Genomic DNA, 6,000 nt, shown 5'->3' on the forward strand with positions numbered 1-6,000 from the left:
CTACTGAAATTACTGAATGTAGAAATCTGTGACTTTAATTTTATTATAACTTTCGTGAGACATACTAATTTAATTATTATAGTCCAGTCAAATAAGGTTAAATTAGGGAAGAATCTCGGAATGCGAGATACCCAGCTGTAATTTTGTATATACTTGTATATTGACCCCCTAAAACTTGTCTCAAAACCTACATATGGTAGGGTGTAAGCAACCCTTAAAATTCAGGGTCAAAGGGCCCAAAAATCGTTTTTTTGCGGTTTTTTCGAAATATCTTATTTCCTATGGGTTTTTGGTAATTGTATTCAATAGCAATATTGTAGCATACAAAATTCTCTACAACTTTTGTCTAAACTTTTTTTTTATACGGTGAACCGTTTTCGAGATAGAGGGCGGAGAGCGCGCGGTCACTGCATCTCTTCAAAAAAATTTTTTTTCGTCTAACCTATCCGTGATGGTTGTCTATGGATAAGACATTAAAAAATACGTCATGGTTCCTAAAATCATTTTTCGTCAAAATCAATCGTTTGAAAGATAGACGCTTCCAAAGTGGAAAAATTAGGTCTATAGAATGTGTCCTGCCCTCTAACTTTTAAAATAAGTGAGTAAGAAAACTAAAAAAAATATATGCTCTAGATTTTAATGGAAACTTTCAATGAAAATTGGTTTGATCGAGATATCATAATTAGTTTTTAAGAATTGATTAAAAGAATTGAGAAAGTGGAAAATTAAGTGTGTTTTTATTAAAAATGTATCATATGTAGGTTTTGAGACAAGTTTTAGGGGGTCAATATACAAGTATATACAAAATTACAGCTGGGTATCTCGAATTCCGAGGTGAATTCCTAAATTGACTGGACTATTATGTTATCGGCTTACTCACGTAAGTGTATGACGAGGAACTCGACTTTTTTCAAGCCGTGCTAGAGGCTCGTATTCATAAGTAGCATTCCGCGACACAAGACGCGGCGATTGCTTCAATCTAGTCAAGTTCCTCATCAAACAGTTACGTGAATGAGCCGATAACATAATAATTAATTTAGTATGTTTTACGATTATATTATGATAAGTATCATAATAATTTAATCTGTAACTTGTACCTACATCATTATTTTTTGTTAATTTTAGTGTAGTTGTACCAAATAAAACTGTACTATATTGTACTAAAAAAATATCACATTGGATTTCATAGAGTTTTTTTAGGTAGCAAACCTATCGAACTTTGTTTCGCCACCAATGATTTTCCCTGTTTTCCTGCTTTTCTTTTCTGAATTTTATTTGCTATACACCTCACGGAGCCCGAGACCTTTCCAACGAATGCAAAACCGTGGAAATCGGTTCGTGCGTCCTGGAGTTATAGCGTCAGGAAGGAAACCGCGACTTATTTTTATATTATAGATGTTTACTTTTCTCAAAGGAAAGACTTAGTATTTGATTTTTATATACTTATTTTTTATGACGTAGACGCAGGTATAAGATAGTTAAAAATAATTTGTAAAATATTGGTACTATATGACTAATTTGGTAACTGATACCAGAGGCGCCGTGGCTTAGTTGGTTAAAGCGCCTGTCTAGTAAACAGGAGATCGCGAGTTCGAATCTCGCCGGGGCCTATGTGGTTACTTTTTGTTGTTTCATATCGGTTTTCTGTGAGGCCGTGGTATCGAAGGTAAAAATGAGGCAGGCGAAGCCTCTCCGGTTAGTCACAGGTACTAACCGGAGTTGAAGAATAGGGGTTTTCCCGGGAGTCAGGTCCGTGAGGTCGCCACTGCCCAACAACTCGCCACTCACTGCCTTTTTTTTAAGGTTGGAAAATCATCCAATGACTTCTTCCGCAGTGGGCGAGGCAAGAGGGCGTGTTAGACTCTTACTTACTGACTAAAAACTACCCCGTTCTTCCCCTGCTTTTCGGTAAACCCGGTAAACCCGCTAGGTAGTCCGCAGCTCCGGATCAGCCAACAGCCCTACTGAGCCCCATCTGTCAGCTGCCTTGCGGACTTATTATTAATATTTATACACTATAAATAGAACTGAACATACAAAAGTTTTTACTTAAATCTAATCTTCTAACAGCTACATTGTGCCTCACACTTCAGTACTGAAAATATTATATTTTCATGAATGTATATTTCAGAACCTTTGCGCGACATGCTTAGGAATATTTTTCCCAACTAAATGTAATGAAAGGAAAGTAAGTTACTACTATACAGTGTCCCGTGGCTTCGGCCGCGTAGAATGTAGATATTGTTAGAAGACGTGGTAAAAAAAATTAACGTACTAATAATGTTCAATAAACTATGGTTTAAACAGAAAACTAACTAAAAGTAAAAAAAAAAACTGACTTCAAAAACTTTAGACTTAAAACGTGTGTTAAAGTGTGAACCTCTACTTTTCAAGTCGGGTAATATACCTACCTAAAGCCTTCTACTTAGTCTGAAAAATACTATGCTGAAAACTGCCTCGAAATCGGTTGAGCCAAATGCGAGAATATCGCGCACAAATATACATACAAGTCAAACTGAGAACCTCCTTTTTTTGAAGACGACTCAATCTCTGTTTTTGAAATCGTTCAAATACGAAAACCTACGCTTAGGTGTGACATTTAGAATCGTAAAGTATTACTAATCTACAACTAAATATTTCAACGAAAACGGAAAATTAAAACATTGAAATTTTTAACAAAGATCAAAAATAATTTAATCAATTATTATATTCTGTGTAAACAGCTCCATATACCTTTATCCCAGAAGAGTTGTAATGTTGTAGGTTGTCTAGGAATGTTACGGACATGGCGCGGCTGTTATAATGCCGTATTTGTAGAGTGTTCAAATTAACTCAAAAGAGAATAATGCACTTTTGGCTTACCTACTGGGCCTATTTCGCTTATTTTCCGTATATTGTCAGCCAAGATGATAACAACTATGTGGTTTATATTAAGTCATAAGAAGCTATGCTATGCTGCTAAGCTATAGCTCAGTGGAAAAAGCGTATGATAGTAGGCTCAACCTTATTAAAATGTTAATTCTTGAAAAGTGTTTTTAGAAATTCATAGAACAAGCGAAAAATGCAGATATTTTTATCACACAACGCCATGTTCAAAAACTAGTATTTAACACAGATGTCCTAGACTTCTAAATCACATAAGATCTAGGTATATAACGCTTAGTACATAGACAGAGTCTAGGTTCTAAGTATAGACGTCTGCAACACGCACTTTTGAAGACTGCTGTGTGTATCCATTGTTTTTTGAAATGACGGACCCATTTTTAGAGAACAGCGCGTAAAGTTCCCTAAGAAAAGGAGGATCCTCCGACCAGGGGCCTTAGTCTGCTATTACAATTGTGTCAGAATGGTCGATTACTGAGCAGTGCAAGAGGGATGGAGCTATACAACCTTCATAGCTCCGTCCCTCTTGTACTGCTCAGTGATCGACCATTCTGACACAATTGTGTGATCGTGCCTGGCGGGCTTTCTGCCCAACTGTTGTTCGTTGAGATTTTCTATCCATGTTTATTCGCATGTAAACTTCATAATTGCGATCTAGTGTGTGTGTACTTTTTCTTCTCCTCTAATAACATCTTCTGATTTATTTCGTTGCGGGATCCAAGACAGTCATTCATGTCCCTGTGACGCGCCGGACTTCAGTGTTCCGGTGTTTTCATGTTTGTATCTACTGTAGGAGTGTAGATTCTGGCTTACAGGAGTTGCAGCGGTAAGGGACGTTGTGACGGGCTTGTCCCTTTAAAAAAAATGTGACTTTAAAAAAACCCACCAATATGACTTTTTCCTTTCTAGGATTATTAGATACCACTGACAAACGGTAAGCGAACTGTCCTTTTCAAAACCTTATCTATACTAATACTAATACTAATATTATAAAGCTGAAGAGTTTGTTTGATTGTTTGTTTGTTTGTTTGAACGCGCTAATCTCCGGGCATACTGGTCCGATTTGAATAATTCTTTTTGTGTTGGATAGTACATTTATCAAGGAAGGCTATAGGCTATAAAACATCACGCTATGACCAATAGGAGCCAAGCAGAGCGGGTGAAACCGCGCGGAAGTAGCTAGATTTTAATTTAAAAAAAACAATCTCGAATGTGTTTCAACAATGGAAACGATTTCAACTAGGCATTCTAACGAGTCTCCTACATTCCCCTCCATTCACACATACACAAGAAGTCACGCACTTTTACACACACGCATACACACACACATACACAAGGGAGGGTTGAATTCTTAGTGTTGGTGTTTCAAACATTGCGGTGGTACCGACCTAGTTAGGTTTTTAAAAAAAAAGTAGGTATGATGACGGGGTATGAAAATTAAAAATCTATTTAGTCCGTCAGTTAGGTAATGAAAAAATATTAGACACCTATTTTTTTCATTTTGTCTTATAAGATAATGATATTTAGATAAAACGAACTAAAGTTTAGCATATAAGTACGTCATTTCTACGTATAAAACGTACCTAGAGGTGACGTCACGTGATATTTCAAATCGATAATCGATATATCTTCGAAAGTATTTGTTTTCGTAAGAAAATAAAAAATACGTGCCTAATGTTTTAAAACAATCTACAAGACGGACATTAAAATGAAAATTAGTCATCTACCCTATTATAACTTAGCATAATATATCACCTTTTTTCCTAAAGGTAGATTGTAGACATTTTTTTGATATACCTAAAAATTAAACCATTGGTCGATTAAGGGTTGTTATAACACGTTTTTATCCTACGAAACTACTGAACGGATTTTGATGAAATTTGGCATAGGTACAGACAGGGTATGAGCTGACTTGAGTGATAGGATGCTTTTTATCTTACGGGAACGCGGGTGAAACCGGTTGCAGAACCTAGTACAACTATATTTAAACATTTTAGAAATCAATTAACCTTCAAAGAACCTCCGAATCTAAGACCTGGTTTAAGAAATAGATACACAGAAAGTGAATAATTATTGAATTATTTTATCTTAATTAATTAAATGTAAGAGTTATATCTTTAATTCGGGGCGTTACTAGATACAATATAATTTAAAAAAATAAATAACCAAGTAATATTGCATAGAAACAAGTAATTTAATTTTAGTCTTTAAATTCGTACCAGGGCCAAACTATAAAAGATTTTTATCATTTATTTATTTATTACCACAAAATACAACTATCATGATAGGAATACCAAATGTAATAGTGTATTGTCATTTTTTATGCTTATGATCGTTTCCACTGATAAACTATGTACGAGTAACATGCGCAAATGTAAAAAGAATAAAGATAAATTAATTATACTAACGTTACGATACGTCTGCTTGTTTACCGGTAGTGTTTCATAAAAAAAAAACTAAATAATAATAATAAGTTTGACTAAAATACTTACAACTTGCAAATAATCCTTATCAGAGTCGTGATGTGGGGTGTACAAAGATTGGCAGCATTGCCCCGTTGAATGGCAATGCTTAACCTTCGACCAAGGTAGTAGCCAGCCTGGTCACCTAAAGTTTCCACCATCCTATTTATATTCATTCATTCATATCGTCACGCCTTTAATCCCCGAAGGGGTAGGCAGAGGTGCACATTATGGCACGTAATGCCACTGTGTACTCCCACTTTTCACAATTTATGTTGTCAGTCCCATGTAATAGGTGGTGAGCCTATTGCCATATACCGGGCACATTTCCAGACTCCGTCCTACCACTGAGAAATTTTCGAAAAACCGAAAAAAGCCCAGTAATACTTCGCCCGACCCGGGAATCGAACCCGAGACCCCTTGCCCGGCAGTCGCACTTGCAACCACTCGGCCAACGAGGCAGTCCACCATCCTATTAACAATATCCTTCTAAAGAATAAATGGTTTAATTTATTATTATTCCTATTTTTTATCACAGAGTATGTCTCTGTAACTCCGTAACTAGTATCGCTCATGAAACTAACTCCACATAAAGATACATAATAATTAAACACACATTAAAGATAAATAAATATAGCAGTTCAGGTTTCCTATA

At 35.9% G+C, this 6,000-nt stretch overlaps 1 non-coding gene across 1 annotated transcript; it reads left to right on the forward strand.

Moving 5' to 3' along the window:
* The first annotated feature begins 1,536 nt into the window (after positions 1-1,536).
* Positions 1,537-1,610, forward strand: Trnat-agu (transfer RNA threonine (anticodon AGU)). The gene has a single exon. It is a non-coding gene; the product is annotated as a tRNA-Thr (tRNA).
* Positions 1,611-6,000: the final 4,390 nt, after the last annotated feature.

Source organism: Spodoptera frugiperda, chromosome 22 (genome assembly GCF_023101765.2).
Source record: "Spodoptera frugiperda isolate SF20-4 chromosome 22, AGI-APGP_CSIRO_Sfru_2.0, whole genome shotgun sequence".
Classification (NCBI taxonomy): Eukaryota; Metazoa; Arthropoda; class Insecta; order Lepidoptera; family Noctuidae; genus Spodoptera; species Spodoptera frugiperda.